The following is a 19,127-nucleotide window of genomic DNA, read 5'->3' as shown; positions in this document are numbered from 1 at the left end:
GGAGGGACAGAAACAAAAATGTTGTTTTGACAAAGAGGGATCACTTGCAGATGTTAAACTAAAAACTAATAGAATGAAGGGTCCTGAAGATAAAATTACTGACTTGCTCAAAAATAAAGAATTGTGTGGAAGTTCAGAAAATGGGCTAAGTTTGGAAAACATTGGTGATAAGATAACTCCTATGAAAGGAGTATGTGAAAGCCTGTTCCACACTGGTGAGCAAGCTAACCATGTGAGAGTTAAGTGGAAAAGGGGCAAAGGTTGACAAAATGCCACTTTGAATAATAGGATCTGGTTTTTAGGGAATTTGACAAAGCATGTAAATAATAAAGAAAACATCATGGAAGATTGCCTGTTAAGTTTAAAACTAAAATAAAGATTAGTATTTGCACAAACTTCTGTAATGTACCACAGTATAATCCCACATGTATTGGTTCACATTTTGTAATATACATTTAAGCTAAGATCACAACCCTTTAGTTTTTTTTGCTGATGAAAAGGAAAATAAAAACAGGCGATTATTAAATTGGAGTCTGATGCTACAGGAATTTATTAAGATACAAGAATTTGATATTCAGCTACAACATATTAAAGGAAGTGACAATGTAATCGCTGACTGTTTACCTAGATGCTAAGTGAAGGTATATCTGTATTGTTGTATAGTTAAGAACACTTCTGTATTTTTTTGCTAAACTCTGTAATCCTGTAAAACGCTGTACTAGTTAATTTTCCCCTTTGGTGAAAATTTCTAGAAGGATGGGGGTGTTACGAAGGATGAACAGCTCTGATGGGCAGAAGGGTGCAAGGTTGCCCATGTCCCCCTCCCCTGGGAGAATTACAAACCATTACTGTTGCCAGGCTGCTAATGAGAGAGAGACACAGATAAGAGGAAAACAAGTTGGAACATCTGCTGCTGATAACGCCGGGGGAGAGAGACCATATTATGACTCCTGTAAGACTCACAGCTCCGGAGAGGGCTGTTTACTTGGTACTATTCTGTTCATTAAAATTCCTCAGTGGACAGCCAGAGTGGGCTGGTTTGATGGGCTAAGCCATTCAAAACTGATTGACACCTGAGACCCCGTGAGTAGGGATAAAAGTGAGGTCTGGGGAGTCACCCCTCAGACACATCAAGAGACACACTAGTGAGCACTGCTTAAGTGTTGGAACCCACGAGAAGGTGTGGGGGCATCAGAGACCGAACGAAGGATCGGTCAATTTTAACTCACAGTGTTTATAGCGAGGCCGGTGGGGGCTTGTGTGTGTGTCCACCCTTGCCTGGGTGACGAGTCCACCATAGAAGAACGGTCTAACTAAAGGACAGAGGGGTCATACCTGAATGGCCACAACAACACATCGACGGATCAAGAAAGTAAAGGAAGGTTTGAATGACTGTAGCTGTCACTGTTTGCTCGCCCTCTCTCTCTCTCTCTCTCTCTCTCTCTCTCTCTCTCTCTCTCTCTCTCTCTCTTCCTCCAATGGTTACAACAAAAGAACCAACAACTACCTCAGCCTACATGAACTGAACATTATACTTTCCCATGATAATTTCTTATCACCTAGACAACGATAGAGCTTGTTTATTATTGATTATTATTATACCCACACTTTTAGGTTTAGTATTATGGAAAATATTACGGTCAATTATGGAAAACTCTGAACATCCTCTACATAGCACCATCCAGAGACAGAGAAGCAGTTTCAGCGACAGGTTACTATCGATGCAATGCTCCTCAGACAGGATGAAGAGGTCAATACTCCCCAATGCCATTAGGCTTTACAATTCAACCGCCAGGACTTAAGAACTTTTTAAAAGCTATTATTAATGCTTTTTGAGATAGTGATTTAGATGCATATCATATTTTTTTACTGAGTTAAGTATTGTATGTAATTAGTTTTGCTACAACAAGTGTATGGGACATTGGAAAAAAAGTTGAATTTCCCCATGGGGATGAATAAAGTATCTATCTATCTATCTATCTATTGCTCACATGTATTATCTGTATATTTGCATTGTTGATATTGATTTGTATATTTTACTAATAAACACTGTTTTGAAAATAGTACCAGACTCCAACAGATACTTCTATCTTTGCTGGTAAGACACCCAGTTACGGGGTACGTAACAACGCGGCGAAACCGGGTGTGACATCATCGCATGCCGCGATATATCACAGACAACAAATTTACTTTAAACAACCTTAACTTTAACTAAAAAATAATGACAAATGAATTACTAAAGCGAAAATAATAAACTAAACAAATGCCTTAAAGGCAACACACTCCCCGCCTGACCTTTGTAAAGTCACATTGAACATAATACAAAACTTCAGTCTCTAAATCAGTCCTTAGGTAGAAGTAGAATGACTTCTGCAACTGGCCTTTGGTAAGTTTTCACATCACCTTGGTCAGAAGTTTTTAACTCAAACTTCCTGACATGTCCATCCCTACCAGGGAATGTGGCACTGATCCTGGCCATTGGCCAGCAGTTGCGGGTGATCTGCTTGTCCCTGAGCAGGACTAAATCTCCAACTTGAAGATTCCTGCGAGGTTCTGTCCACTTTTGTCTGTTGCAACAAAGGTAGATATTCATGGCTCCAACGAGACCAGAACCGATTTGCCAGAGCCTGGACCTGTCTCCATTGCTTTGTGTACAAATCCTTATCAGAGAAGTCTCCAGGTGGAGGGGGAGCTCCTGTCTTCTGTGTAAGGAGCATTGATGGTGAGAGTATGAAGGGGCTTTCCGGGTCAGAAGAGACAGGTAGGAGTGGTCGTGCATTTATAATGGCTGTGACCTCTGCCATTAGTGTGCACAGTACCTCGTGGGTCAGTCGGGTGCGTTGCTGCAGAAACATTGAATCAAGAATTCTTCTGGCGATACCAATCATCCGCTCCCATGAGCCTCCCGTGTAAGAGGCGTGTGGTGTGTTGAACTCCCAGTTGCATCCCTGCTGACTGAGGTACTTTTGTACTGTTTTGTCCATCCCCAGCTCCTTTGACGCTCCAACAAAGTTCGTGCCGCAATCAGACCTTAACTGTTTTGCAGGGCCTCTTAGTGCAAAGAAGCGCCTGAGTGCGTTAATGTAGCTGGATGTATCCAAAGATTCGATGACCTCAATGTGTACCGCTCTTGAACTCATGCAGCTGAGCATGATGGCCCACCGCTTGCTCTCTGCTCGTCCTCCTTTGGTGCGTGTAGTGGTGATAGTCCAGGGACCAAATACATCGAGCCCCACATACGTAAAAGGAGGGCAGGCTTCAAGGCATTCTGGTGGGAGGTTCACCATACATTGAGCTTCCAACTTGCCTCGCAGTTTCCTGCAGGTTACACATTTGTGGGGTACTGAATTGATCAGTGTTTTACCTCTTGATCCACAGTCCCGCTGCCCTGATTGCTCCTTCCGTCAGGTGACGGCCCTGATGCCTTACCTGTTCGTGGTGATGGCGAGTGAGCAGTAAGGACACATGGCTGTCTTTGGGCAGGATTACTGGGCTCTTTTCTGTAGCTGGAAGGTGAGAGGATGTTAACCGGCCTCCAATGCAAATGATATCATTTTTCAGGATCGGGTTGAGTTTCCTCAAAGGGTTGTCCTTTGGTATTGGTTTATTAGTTTGAAGAGCCGAAAACTCCCTTGCAAAAGCTGCTCTTTGAGTTGCTTTAAAGATGACGTCCTTTGCCTGGGCCAATTCGTCCACAGTGCGAGGTAAGTTACATTTGTGCCATCCCTTGCATTTACTATTTCAGGATGAGTGTTTGTGAGATCTGGCCATGTGAATGAGGAACGCAAGTCCTCTCACTAAAGAATTCAAAGTGGAGAACCGCTGAAAGCGTTCGTTAGTACGTATTGATTCTTCCAGGTAGGTGACTCCTGTTTGTATTTGCGGCCGAATTTCCAAGTCTCTTTCAGGTTCGATCAGCTCAAATGTCTTGCTCATTTGAGTTTTTTCTGTTGGTGGCTGATACAGAAAGGGGGGGCTGGTGAACCAGGATGTCTGAGCCAGACGGGATGCAGGTAAGGATCTCGATGCATGGTCTGCAGGGTTATCCTCTGTATGTACATAATGCCATTGTTCAGGCTTTGATGACAGGCGGATACGTTGAACTCTATTATGAACGTACACATAGAAACATTTTGATTCATTATAAATATAACCAAGCACTACTTTGCTATCTGTGTAGAATTTGATATCGTCCAGCTCTAGGTCCAGCTCGTCCTGGATAAGATCCACCGTTTTCACAGCCAGGACAGCTGTGCACAATTCAAGCCTTGGAATTGTCGGCTCGGACTGAGGAGTGAGCTTCGCCTTACCAGTTACAAATCCTACTTCAACTTGACCATCCTTCCCGACTACTTTCAAGTAAGCCACAGCACCGATGGCCTTGGTGGACGCATCCGAAAAAACACACAATTCTGTGTGCGTTGCCTCGGTAGGTGAGGTCGCAGTGTACCTATGTCAGATATGAAGCTGTTTTAGATCTTGAAGTGAATCTCTCCAAGCCTCCCATTTGCTTAGCTTGTGTTCTGGTAGGGGAGTATCCCAGTCGGAGAGCTCAGCGGTAAGTTCTCTGAGAAGGACTCTTCCCTGGATCGTAACTGGTGCCAGTAGACCCAAGGGATCAAAAACACTGTTGACAGTGGAGAGAACTCCATGGCGGGTAAATGGCTTGATCACGGTCAGCACGGAGAACGTGAATGTGTCAGTTGTAATCTCCCAAAGGAGGCCCAAACTCCTTTGTGTGGGTATGGTTTCTCCATCTAGATCGAGGTCTTTGATTGCCGGAGCACAGTCATCGTGTGGAAAGGCCTCCATTACTGCCTGACAGTTTGATGCGAACTTGTGCAAGCGGAGGTTTGACTCAGCGAGTGAGGCTTGTGTACGTCGGAGCAGATCGATTGCTTCGTCTTCTTTCTGTAGCGATATCAAGCCGTCATCGACATAGAAGTGCCTTTCCACAAACTTAACAGTGTCATTGCCATGCTCCTGTGCGCCCTCTCTGATGGCTCTTTGCAGCCCATAGTTGGCCACGGCAGGTGATGGACTATTGCCGAAAACGTGGACTTTCATCCGGTACTCAATGACTTCCTTGTTAATGTCCTTGTGCCATAAGAAACGGAGGAAATTGCAATGGTCCTCCTGTACCAAGAAGCAATGGATCATCTGCTGGATGTCTGCTAAGATTGCGACCTTCTCCTTCCGGAAGCGCAGCAGGACCCCAAGAAGGGTATTGTTGAGGTCGGGGCCTGTAAGGAGCACGTCATTAAGGGAGATACCAGTGCACTGAGCACTGGAGTTAAAGACCACCCTGATCTGATTGGGCTTTTGTGGGTGATAAACCCCAAACGTTGGGAGGTACCAGCACTCCTCGTCTTCTCTCAGTGGCGGTGCTACTTCAGCATGTCCATTAGCGAAGATCTTCTCCATAAATGCTACGTATTGTTGCTGCATCTCAGGTTTCCTTTTCAGGGTTTTTTGCAAGGACGCGAACCGCTTGACTGCCTGCTCTTTGTTGTTTGGCAAGCGCTGGCGTGGTTCTCTGAAAGGTAATGGGACGACCCAATTATTTGCTTCGTCTCTGAAGACCTTGGTATCCATTATTTTTAAGAAGATGGCGTCTTGTGCTGATGGAGCAAGTTTATTATCATGCTCAGTTTGAGCGAAGACTGACTGTCCCAGCGTCTTATCGGTTACTTTACATTTGTTAAAGCCTTGTCGTGCTTCCTTGATACACATAAAACTTGTGCAGGGTTGAAAAATTGAATGGTGGCCACTCTCTAGCACATTGGTCTTGAGTGTGTTAACTGTCGGTTTGTGTACATTGCCAAGGCACACCTCTCCTATCACCACCCAGACCAGATCCAGGCGTTGGGCAAAGGGGGTGTTGTGTGGTCCATTGACCTGCTGCCTAACCTTGTGCACCTGGAGAACATCTCTTCCTAATAGCAGGAGTATTTCTGCTTTTGGATCCAGTTCTGCGATGTGCTTGGCAATGTGGTGGAAATGCGGCTGGTGTAGCACTGCACTTGGCGTCGGGATCTCAAAATTTCATTGCACTCTAAGAGTGGAGGGAGACAGATGACAACTTTACCATCCAGGGACTCGAGCTGGAAGCCTTCTGCCTTCCTTCCATAAGTTTCCACGCTGCCTGAGCAAGTTCTAAGGTAGTATGGGAACTGATTACTCTCAAGGTTGAACAAGTCAAAGAACTCTGGTCTGACTAGTGAGCGATTGCTCTGGTCGTCCAGGATTACATAGGCTTTGATGGCCTTGTCTTTGGCTCCCTTAGGGTACACCTTAGTGAGGCAGATCTTTGAACAAGAATGGCTTGACTGACCTTGACCGCAAACTTCTGTGCAGCTCGAGCTGACAACGGTTGTCCTGGAGTGAGCCTCTCCCTCCCCGCCGTCCTCTTGTGAGGGTGAAGGAGCTTTGTCGGTTTGCAGTAACGGGCCGGGATGCATGGCCCCATCGTGATTAGTGCTATTACATTCCGGGCACTTCACAGGGATCGTACACTCTCTAGCAAGATGAGAGGTAGAGGAACAGCATTTAAAACATATTTTTTTCTCCTTGAGAAGGGCCATCCTCTCTTCAAGGGTTTTTTTTCCTAAACGTTCTGCATTTTTTGAGGGGGTGGGGTTTGTTGTGCAATAGACAATTCTTGCTAGGGTCATTGTTAGTTGTAGAGACTTCAGTTTTACGCACTGAGACAGGATTATTGATGTTAAAATTATTCGAAGTGGATTTGACTGGCTTGGTGTGAATTGTACTGCTACCTTGACTCATGAAACTAGGGTCGTTTCGATTCTTCGCCTCCTTGCACACAAACCTAGTGAAATACTCAAAGGGAGGAAATTGACCATCGTTATCTTCCTTGTACTCTGAGCCAACAGACACCCACCTTTCCTGCAGCTCAAATGGAAGTTTGTCCACGATTGGTCTAATCCCGTATGAAGTATCTAGGTATGACAGGCCAGTTAAATAGCCATTTTGAATAATTTTAACATCAATAAACCTGTCTCAGTGCATAACCCGTGACATTAGATTGATATGCATGTGTTTGTATGTCAACACATTGTTGTAATTTCTGTGTGCTGACAGAACTCAAAAATCATCGGCTGTTCATAAGGTGCAGGCTTCAGCAGGCAAATGCTTGTCTGCACTACTAGACATCAGTGCTAAAGAGGCTGATCTCATTGAAAATAGTAGACCACTGAATGGGCAAAGATTAAAAGTAAACATGAGAATCAAAGAAAAAACTGAAACGATGGATATTTAACATAAAACCAGAAAATGCTGGGGCACCCAGTAGGTCAGACAACACCTGTAGAAAGAGGAACAGGCAGTTTATCAGAATTGGAAAAAAAGAGAAAGCAAGTTAGCTTTCAGTGGCAGAGAAGATGGAGGAGGGATGGGTAGAATTGGAGGCAATATCTCCGATAGGGCAAAACCAAATGACTTAGATATTATGCTCCTGTGTTTACCTCATGTGTTGTTACTGGTAAGACTATAGGGCATGCCTAAACAGTCAGGTAATACTGATAGAGAAAAGCAGCCAAAATGGTAACAGGCAGAAAGGGTCAAGTCTGATACAGTCAGAAATAAAGTATGAGTTGCTTAAAGTTGGAGAATTCAATATTCAGTTTGAAACTAGACATTGAAAGGTGTGCTTTTTCAGGCTTATATTGGACCTAAGGAGCACATGAAGCACAAACAGCTCATTCAGAGTAGGAGTGAGATGGGAATTAAAGGTCAGAGTGTGGATGGGGGAAGCTACTTCAAACATTTTGAAGGCTAGGCTAAAGATCTTGACTAGAGACATGAAACAAGAAATGCTATCTTGTGGGACGGGCAATATGGGAAGCTGCTTGACCCCCCCAAGTGCTTGCTCTGTAAACTGTGGGTGGAGAATATTCAGTGATTAATGCCTGAGTTATAGCCCCAACAACCTACTGTATGTATCTTGTAGTGAGGTAATTATTTAGAACATACACAAAAAATGCTGGAGGAACTCAGCAGGCCAGGCACCATTTATGGAGATGAGTAAACAGTCAACATTTTGGATTGTTCATTGTTATGTTTGTTCTTAATAAAGACAAATCTGTTGTGGGTAAATGCTAGCACATCTCATTAACAGAATGGCTGTAGCTCAGTATTGTTCAGCCAGCATGCATGCCATCAGCACACCATGGTCACTTCTGGCTCCGGGGTGAACTGCTCACATAGCCCCCTAGGAACTGAAGTTCTTTATCATGTACACACATAATAACACATCTTCCCCCTTTAAAGAAGAAGAAACACAATATTAGGTCCTCAAAAACCTGCATGGAACAATAATCCTTTCCAAATATTTTATTCACTTTTCACTTATCTATCAGTCTTTGATGTGGTTTGATTATCCTTCTCGGTCTGCTTTTTGTTTCCTCAGATATTAACAGATTTGTTCTGTTAATATTTGTGTCTTTCTGAGAACTATAATCAATATGTTCTTTTCTTTCACATCCTTCTGCTAAGATCCTATTTGTTTGTCTCTGTTCTTGTATCATACTGATATGTACCGTGGAGAGCATTCTGACAGGCTGCATCACTGACTGATATGGGAGGGGTGGGGGGGCTACTGCACAGGACCGAAACAAACTGCAGAGGCTTGTAAATCTAGTCAGCTCCATCTTGGGCCCTAGCCTACAAAGTACCCAGGGCATCTTCATGGAGCGGTGTCTCAGAAAGGCAGCATCCATTATTAAGGACCTCTAGCACCCAAGGCATGCCCTTTTCTCACTGTTATCATCAGGTAGGAGGTACAGAAGCCTGAAGGCACACACTCAATGATTAAGGAACAGCTCATTCTCCTCTGCCATCTGATTCCTAAATGGACAATGAAACATTGAACACTATCCCACTTTTTAAATATATATTATTTCAGTTTTTTTGCATCATTTTTAATCTATTCAATATATATAGTGTATTTGATATACTTATTTGCTTATTATTATTATAGTATTATTTTTCTTCTATATTAGGTATTGCATTGAACTTCTTCTGCTGAGTTAACAATTTTCACAACATGTGCTGGTGATAATAAATCTGATTCTGATTCTGTTCTTGCTATGTGCCCATAATTTGCTCCATGTGCTCCATAAAGGAGCCTGGCACTGCATCCATGTGACCAGTGAGTCTTTGCACAAGTTCCAACTTGTTGTTGTTAAATGCTATGAGTCATCATTGACTCACGGCAACCCTATGGATAGTTGCCTTGAATGAGTTTTGATCCTCACCAAGACAGCTCTTTGTAGAAAACGTTGTGATCATAGCTGTCCTTGTTGTGTCCATCCACCTGATTGTTGGCCTTCCTCTCTTCCATTGTCTTTTCATCTTGTTGAGCATGATATCCTATTCCTGGAAGCTGTTTCTTCGCACAATGTGCCCATAGAACGATAGGCGGGGTCTTGTTATTTGAGCCTCCAGGAGAGACATGGTTTGATTTTGTTGAAGACCGATTTGTCTGTTCTGTGAGAGGTCCATGAAATGTGCAGTAGTTTTCTCCAGCACCACAGTTCAAAGGCATCGATATGCTTTCTAACCTATGTCATTGAGAACAGAATTGACTGCACAAGTTGAATCTTTGTTATGTGGAGGTAGATTCCTGTTCCCAAGGACCTTCTCTAAATCCTTCATGGCTGCTCTGCCAAGTGGATTCTTTGTTGGATTTCTTGACTGCTTACTGCATTGGGCGTTAATCATTGATCCAAGTAATCTGAAATTATCAACCACTTCATTTTCCTCTCCATCAAGTTTGAAATTTGGAGTGCTTCCAGCAGTCATAATGTTAGGTTTCTTCAGGTTAGGGTGCAGACCCATCTTGAGGCTACGTTCCTTGATGTCTGATGTCAGGTCTTCTTCTTTTTCAGCTGGTGTTGTCGTGGCATCAGCATAATGAAGGTTATTTGTGATTCTGCCACCAATTCTCACCCCTTGATTCTCCTTGTATACTCCTGCTTTTGAGGATTTGTGCAAATTACACAGGCAGGGGGAAATAATACAGCCTTGACGTACCCTTTCATGGATGCTAAACCATTCTGTTTCTCCTTGTTCCATTTAGACTGATGCTTCTTGATTGATATAAAGATTGCAAATAAGGACGATCAAATGCTCCAGTATAGCCATGTGTCTTAATGTGACCCATGTTTTGTTGTGATTAAAGGCTTTGCTGTAGTCAATTAAGCACATGTAGATGTGCTTCGGGTATTCTTTTGTCTTCTTGAGAATCCATGTCACATCTGCAACGATGTCTCTTGTTCCCCTTCCTTTCCTGAAACCTGCTTGCACTTCAGGAATCTCACACTCTAAATAAGGTTGAAGTCTTTTCTGAATGATGTTTAGTAATATCTTGCTGGCATGAGGAATGAGGGTGATTGTCCTATAATTTCCACACTCCGTCAGATAACCTTTCTTCAATATTGGTAAAAGGAGTGACTTCCTCCATTCTCTTGGCCATGACATTGGTTTGCAAATCAGATGACAGAGCATTATCAGTATTGCAATAGCTATGTCTTATGGCTACCTTTTGTCTGTAAAGCCACTACACAACTCTTTTCACCAGGCTGAGGCTATCACTCAGACCTAATATTGGTTATATTTGCTTTTCTTTTTTCAGTAGTTGTGCCTTTGGGGCTGCCCCTTTTGCTTGATCATGATACAGCCTCCTTTTACTGGAACATTCTCTCCAGTATAGCATGTCATTTTAACTTCACTGGGTAAATCTTGCTCTTTACTTTGAGAGTCTTGTAATCATCCATGGATAACAGATTTACCTGGGCTCCAGTATCAAGCTTGAATGGAATTACTGTCTCATCCACAGTCACTGGAATGATCCATTTTGTTACACCAGCACCAGCAGTCTAGAGAATCTACAAAGACCAGGCAGTCTGTAAAGAATCCACAAAGACTTTCTCCAATTCCTCAGCAGCATTGTGCACATTTCTCTTGGTAGGCCTGCTTTGCAGCACTTTGCAAAAATGATTTTTCCCTCAATTGTTGCACAATTCACATAAACAGGACACATCTTTGTAATGTACCTGCATTTGCTGTTTCAACCTAAATCACTTATTTGCTGTTGCTTTGGGAAAGTTGTGCTCTGGCCCTCTGTTTTCAAAGTATGCACTGTTGAATCGTTGTTTGAAGCATTTCCAGTTATCTATTAGATTGCTGGTGTTACGAATGAAGGGAGCAAAGTCGCCCCCCCCCCTTTTGAGAATCGCAAGATCGCTATTATTTCGGGGTCTGATACCCAGGAAATGAGAGAGATACACATCATGTCAGTGATGAGAGAGACAATGCAGAATACACAACAAGGTGGAATGTCTCCTATTGACAAAGAGAGGGATTACTGCTATTGTCTCTTGGAGAAGGAATTGTGTATTAAGTACTGTACTGTTCATTGAAACCCCTCAGGGACAACCAGAGTGGTCTGGTTGAGGGATTGCATCATCCCAACCTGATTGACATCTGAGACCCCGTGAGTGAGGATAAAAGGAGGGTCTGGGAACACCCCTCAGACGCACCAGGAGAAACGCTAGAAATTCAGTGACAGCATTTTATAGCGAACGCTGGTGAGAGCTCGTGTGCGTCCTCCCTTGCCTGGGTGGTGGGCTCATCACGGAAGAACGGTTTAGCTAAAGGAGAGGTCATACTTGAATGGCCACAACAATGAGACACCGACGGATCGAAATCATAAAGGAAGGTTGGCAAAAACAATAGCGGTAACTGTTCCCATTCTTCTATCTCTCTCTCTCTCTCTCTCTCTTCAACAATTGCAACACAGTGACAAACAAACACTGGAACCTGTGTGAACTGAAATGAACTTTATATTTCCATCGGACAATTCATTATCCCCTAGACAACAATAGAGCTTATTTCTTATTGATTATTATTATACCCGCACCTTTAGGTTTAGAATTGATGACGTATATTATCTGTATATTTGCATTGATATTATTTTTGTGTATTTTTACTAATAAATACTGTTAAAAGTAGTATCATCAGACTCCAACGGATGCCTCTATCTTTGCTGGTAAGACACCCAGTTACGGGGTTCGTAACACTGGTAAACTGCATAGTGCAGAAGAACTTACCTTATTCATGACAGGAATTTTTGGTCTCTCGCCTGAATTTCTTGGTGAATCCAGTGAACTTAGGACAATGTCCCCTGTTGCCATTGTGGCCGTCCTTTTTCTCTCCATAAGAATTAGCATCTCTTTCTCAGCTGCACATGTTATTTGTTTGTTATCTGTGTTTAGACTTCACACCGACTTCTGGCACAATGTTATATTTGTTCTTAATAATGACAAACCTGGCATGAGTTAACACTGGCACGTTGTATTAACAGATCGCATCGAGCTCAAGACTGTTCAATTAGTGTGAGTACAACCTGCTCACTTCTGTTCTGATGAGAACCATCCGCAATGCCCACTGAGAACTGAAATCCTTTACTGTCTACACATATAACATGTTCATTAGGATGGGAAAAGAAAGGGGAAGATGCCAAAATAAGGAGGTGGGGGAGGTGGAGAACAAGCAAGAAGCTGATAGGTAGAGCTAGATGAGTGGGAGAGGAAACATTAGGTAAGAAGCTGGGAGGTAATAAGTGGAAAAGGCAAAAGACTGGAGAAAAAAGGAATCTGATAGGAGAGGAGAATAAATCATGGGAGAAAGGGGAGGAGGAAGGGCACCAGGGGGAATTGATAGGTAGCTATGGAGAAGTAGTAAGAGGCCAAGGTGAAGAAATAAACAAGAAGGAAGGGGGAGGGGAAAGGGATAACCGGGTTGGAGAAATTTCTGTTCATGATTGGAGGCTACAACGTTGGCATATGAGGTGTTGCTCCTCCAACATGGCAGAAGAGGAGAGCATGGGCCAACATATCAGAACGGGAAAGGGAATAGGAATTCAAATGTTTGCCCACCAGGAAATTCTCCTTTTTGTGGATGGGGCTGAGGTACTTGACAAAGCAGTTCCCCAATGTATGTTGGGGAATAATATTAAATACTGTTAAAATAATTTTTTAGTCTGACTTTTAAGGAAATACACTGAGTAGGTGGAAAATGTGACATAGGAGGGCCTACTGGAGACAATATCATAATTAGATTATATTTGGCAGTTATGTAAAGCTACAGTGATAAACTGTACACCATCTTCTAAATCAGTGAAAGCTAGTTTCACAAGAGTGACTGGTTTGCAACCTAGTGGACGTGAAGGGAATAACTAGATGGAAACAGGTATCAGTTGGCAAGAAATAAGCATAAACTATCCAGTAACAACCAGACTTGCCTTTACATGTATAACTTTGATTGTTCTATGTCCACTGGAATGTATGGGAGCCCCCTGTGGGAGAGGGGACCACATCTGAATAGGTGCACGGGAACTGATGTTGAGGACTCCAACTTCAAAACCAAAGCAAATAGAGGCGGTGAACTTGTTAAGTCTGAATCAGGGACTCTGGTGTCTGAATGGACCAGACATAGTAGCAAAGTTTGTAGTAACTGTGTGCATGTTATTGTAAGATTTCCAAGTGAAGTGTGGAAACTAGAGTTTGTGGAAATTCAGGCACCAAGATGTGACAATGTCAAATACAGGATCTTTTGGCACCTTGACTAATTATTCACTTTCTTCCATTCACAAGCCAAACCCCTATCACTGTGGGGTACAAGGAATCGACTATACCGATGGCAGGAAATTTTACTGGACAGCAGAATGATTCAGGTAGGTCTTTGAGGAGATTCATCAGGACTGAGGTGTCACAAACTCCTCACCTCCATGCAGATTAGAGAGCATTGCAGAAGGAAGGTGGGAAGGTGGTTCTTGAATGCTTTGAGAACACAACACAATTCGGAAGCATGGCACTGAAGGAGATGATATTCTCAAAAGATAGAATTGGTGAAAAGGGTGTGGATTTGGGGACTGAATGATCATGTGCATCTATGGATTAAGATTATTTTTTTTTAGAGATACAATGTGGAACAGGCCCTTCCACTGAGACACACCACCCAGCAGCCCACCGATTAACCCTAGCCTAATCACAGGACAACTTACAATGACCAACTAATCTAATTAACTAGGCCTCCTCTCCTGCCTATTAACCTTTTAATACTTGTTTATTTATTCCTATTTCGGTGGAGTAGAAAACAATATAAAAAGCTGAAGACCTTGATAATTGTCAGGCAGCTGGGAGGTGAGTAAAGCCATTGCTCCCAGGAGGAGCATTAGGTGGTGTTATTTAGTATTGCTCCCTCAGGTGGGACCAAGGGCCAATAGACAGAGACTGAAGAAGGAATCCCTAGAAATGATGAGAAAATGGCTGAGGTTTGTAATAGGGTCAAAATAAGCATCTTCCTTACAGAAAAAGGATAAGGAGAAGTTAAGCCAAGACAATGTTGTAGCTTGAAGGCAACATTAGTATAATAATTAGAGAAGCAAAGGGATGTGTATTTAATATTTCAGTAATATATGTTATATTGGAAACATTGTTTGATTAAGCATTCTTTGTTGCTTATTTGGAATTGGTTCTTTTTCTTATCTTTTAATAAGGTACTAGTTGAATTAATAAAGAAAAAACTGTAGTTTTTATTAATATTTTAAACTGGTATTTGTCCACGATATGTCGTGTTTAACTCCAACTACTAGTGCCATTTACAGAATGGTTTATTATCTTTTCATTTTCCATTGACTAAATGTTCACAAGTTACACACATGCTATGACTGTGTAGCTTTTAGTTGAACCTTTGCTGAGGAATTTTCCTTACTCAGTACAAAAGTGTCAGTCTCTGCAAAAATAGAAAATTACCATCTTGTCTTTTCCTGTGTTTCTCTTCTCTAGTTTTGTATGCTCTGTATCTGTTCCTTTGGTGAAACTTCAAATTAACAAGCACAAACCAACACATTTTCACTTATTCTTGCACTCCTCAAAGAACCCATTTATCAAAAAGTCACCAGATCCCACATTTATGTAATGCATTGCTGGTTATCTGTAAAAGTATGTAAATAGCATATGTCATCACACCACCATGTGATACATGCACATCTCACTTAAAGTAAAAACAGAGTTAGACTTGCATTCCCAGCTCTCTTGTTCTCCTTTATATTAGTTTTTTGTTTTGGACTTACAAAACATAACAGTGGTGATGTATTTTTAAAATAAACTCAAGATGATCACCTGTGCAGCCTGTGCTCTTCAGACAGACATCGTTGAGTCAAAAAAGGCAGAAAAATGGAAGAATTCACAGCATCATAAACAGTGATAATAATTTTATTTATAATTATTTTTCAAAGAGTTGGCTGGCTGCATACCAGCCATCTTCCTTTGATTACACACAGGTAACTGGATGCCGTACGTGGAGTGAATTGAACAGCATTTTAAAGCAACTGAAATAGCTAATGAGAAGAGTGCCAATTTTGCTGAATGCATTGGATTTAAAGGCATACCATTTGTTTAGAGATTTGACTGCTCCAACCAAATGTTATGGGCAGACATGGGATGGACCCAAATGCAGGACGCAGGCACTGAAGTACTAGGGGCAGGACAGGATGGGGATGCTATGACATGCAAGGGGTAATACAGGCAGGGCTGGATCCCCGAGTGCAGGCGAGGCAGAGCCGGATCCCCGAGTGCAGGCAGGGCAGGAGAGCCCCCTGGAGTGGGCGCATAACTCCTGGGCAGGGCCGGCTCCCAGGCCGGAACACACAGGCCTGGGCAAGATGCGGAACACCTGGGCAGATGCGGGCAAAACCCGTAGAGAACAATGGGTGGAAAGGGTTGGAGTCCTCAGGGTGGGCCACGTGGATCCCAGGAAGGGCTGCCTCCCAGGCAGAAACACAGAGGCCTGGGCAAGGCACGGAAGCCTGGGCAGGTGTAGGGCACAACCCATCTGAGGTGAGGGGTAGGAAGGGGACCGAGACCCCCAACAGGCAGCAGCAGACAGCCTGGCTTCCCCGACAGAGGAAAGGAACAGGAAGGGACAGAACCACCCAAGGGGTAACAGTGACAGCCTGGCTTACCCAACAGAGGCAAGGGACAGGAAGGGACAGAACCACCTGAGAGGTAACAGCAACAGCCTGGCTTACCCGACAGAGGCAAGGGAACAGAAGGGAGCTGAGTCCAGGGTGAGCAGCAGGACAATCGGTCTACAGCAGTAAATAGGGAGAAGCAAGCAGACAGGGTGACAGCACAGGCAAGGCAAATACAGCAGAACAGCAGGACCAGTGTACACAAGAGAAGCAGGAAAACAAGATGAACCTAGCCAGAACCCAGGCAGAGCAGGACAACACCCCAACTAGGCTCAGTCCCTGTGCCCCTTATAAACACCTGCCCCCTAATAGGCAACAGGTGTACCTCCTTAAGCCAAGATGATCCAATGGCTCCGGGTGACAGGAGGGCTGGCTGCAAGGCTCGGAGTCCGGAGTCCACGGACTGGAGCAAGACCCAGAAGGCGGGCTCCGGACTGGACCCTAACACCAAATCAGTCAGAATGAGCTTTGCTGATATCATGAAAGTAATACTGGAGCATTTAGAATGAAATGCTTTAGGTTTCATAAATGGAATCAAAAGGAGCGGAGTCCATTTCAGCATATGTGGCTGAATGGAAGGGTTTGTCAGAGCATTGTCAGTTAAGTGATGGGCTTTATTATGCATTGAGAGATCATTCAGCTTGTGGAATCCTACAAGAAAGCATTCAAAAACAGCTCCTAACAGAAGCACAACGTACACTTTAAAGAGCAGTTGAAAATGCTGTATCAAATGACAAGCAGAAAAAGACAGATCTGAGTTGTGATCAGGAATGAAAGTGAGCATGAACAAGATCAGAACATCAAAACAGAAACCTGCCTGGCTGAACAAATTGTGTTACCATTGTGGCAGGGGCTCACATATACCAAACTGTTGCAGGTTAAAGAAGAGAAAAATGTAAGTCAAGTTGCAGTTTCAAATCAAAACTGCATTTAGTTAATGAAAAATATGGTAATTCAAAGTCCATTTATTATCAATGTGTGTATATGGTATACAATCCTGAGATTTGCTTTACCCACAGACAATCACGAAACAAAGAACAATGAAATCATCAAAGAAAAAATCAAACCCTTCTCACACGCCACATGCAAAAAAAATTCACACAAATGGCAAGAAAATAAGGAGTGAAAATTCAGAATATGAAACACAAAATCAAAAGGCATATGTCAATGCAGTTCAGCTCAGTGTTCATTATCTGCAGGCTGCCCCTAGAACTAGAAGCTAGAACACATCAAAAACCTGAATTCGAGTCCAAATATACAATCCTCGTTGATTTTACCTTGATCTGGCCCCAACTGCTGAGAGCATCGAGCAAGAGAGTGAGATCACTTGAAACCAAAGACCTACCCTCGGGATCAGCAAATGAGTGAGAATGAGAGACACCTACTCCAGCATCAGCAACAGGAGGTTGGTAGACCAGGTTGAATGTTCACTAACCTTCTGCACCCAACTCGATGATTTCAGTCTTCCTCGTCACTTTAATCGACAGGAGATAGAGTCAATATTGGCCCATGCCCCGTCTCCAGGCTTCCTGGCTTCCATGCCGCATGGTTTGGTCACAGCTTCGAGGATCACTGTCAGAGATGGGAAAGCATCAGATCTTCTGATCGGCCCAAAATCACACTGCCAGAATGTCGATAACAGGCTCTAACAGTAGCAGAACCATATCTGAAATAAAAAGATGTAAATCAAGTGAAAGGAATTAATGAGAGTGACACAAGACTGTGTAGACTTGAGATTTACTATGTGAGAAGTGAATGTTAAATTAATTGAAAAGAAATTGGACACTGGTTCGGCTATTTCAGTCATTCTACAATATGAGTTTGAATGATATTAAATTGAAGCAGGCAGATATTCAAATAAGATCTTTCACTAGAGAAAAGATAACTCCATAAGATCATAATGTAGGAGCAGAATTAGGTCATTTCACCCATCGTGTCTTCTCCGCTATTTCATCACGGCTGATCCCTTCTTCCTCTCAGCCCCAATCTCATGCCTTCTCTCTGTATTCTTTCTTGTCCTGACCAATCAAGAATTATCAACCACTGCCTTAAATATACATAAAGATTTGGTCTCCACAGCTGGTTGTTGTAACAAATTCTACAGATCCACCACACTCTGTCTAAACAAGTTCCTTCTCATCTCCTTTCTAACATGACACTCCTCTATTAATAGGCTATATCCTCTGGTCTTAGACTCTCCTACTATAGGGAACATCCTCTCCATATCCACTCTATCAAGGCCTTTCATGATTCGATAGGTTTCAGTTAGGTCACCCCTCATTCTTTTGAATTCTAGAGAACACAGGTCCAGAGCCATCAAATAATGTTCACATGGCAAAACATTCAATCTTGGAATAATTTTTGTAACACTCCTTTGACCTCTTTCCACTTTCAGTACATCCTTTCTCAGACAAGGGGCTTAAAACTGCTGACAATATTACAAGTGAGGCCTTACCAGTACTTTATAAATTCTCAACATTACATCCTTGTTTTCATATTCTAGTTCTCTAGAAATGGTTGCTAAAACTGCATTTGCCTTCTTCACCACAGACACAACCTGCAAACTAACCTTTAAGGAATCCTGCACAAGGACTTCCAAGTCACTTTGGTCTCAGTTTTATGTATACAGGTGTTCTCCATTTTTTGAACATTCGCTTTACGACACCTCGCTGTTATGAAAGACCTACATTAGCTATCTGTTTTTGCTAACAGAAGATGTTATAACTGTAACGAAAAAAAGCAGCGCACAATAAAAGGCAGCGCGCGCCCCAAGCAGCCAAGCTCCTCCCCCAGTACTGCATTCTAGCCGGCATTGCTTAAACACGTGCCGGTGATCATCTGTGCTTTATGTCGATTTATTTTGTGCATCCGTTAGCAAGATAAATTCTAAGGTATTGGAAAAGCCTAGAAGAGCTCGTAAGGGTGTTACACTTAGCGTAAAACTAGACATAATTAAACATTTCGATCATGGTGAATGAAGTAAGGACAAAGTGAGTTTGGCTTGTGGAAATTGACAAAAATGATGTTGAAGAGGTTTTGGCATCCCATGACGAAGAACTGATAGATGAAG

The 19,127-nt window shown here is 42.9% G+C and overlaps 1 protein-coding gene across 4 annotated transcripts in view; it reads right to left on the bottom strand.

Annotated features, from left to right (window-relative positions):
• The window catches only part of LOC140732296 (phthioceranic/hydroxyphthioceranic acid synthase-like), a 102,060-nt gene that overhangs the window by 43,115 nt on the left and 39,818 nt on the right, over positions 1 to 19,127 (bottom strand). For all 4 annotated transcript variants that reach the window (XM_073054717.1, XM_073054716.1, XM_073054718.1 and 1 more), the window contains exon 2: positions 17,493 to 17,723. The gene's annotated coding sequence lies outside the window, so the exon portion shown is untranslated. The remainder of the gene's footprint in view (positions 1 to 17,492; positions 17,724 to 19,127) is intronic.

This window comes from Hemitrygon akajei, chromosome 8, assembly GCF_048418815.1.
Source record: "Hemitrygon akajei chromosome 8, sHemAka1.3, whole genome shotgun sequence".
Lineage (NCBI taxonomy): Eukaryota > Metazoa > Chordata > Chondrichthyes > Myliobatiformes > Dasyatidae > Hemitrygon > Hemitrygon akajei.
The sequence above is the reverse complement of the archived record's forward strand: the minus strand, read 5'-3'. Positions and strand labels throughout refer to the sequence as shown.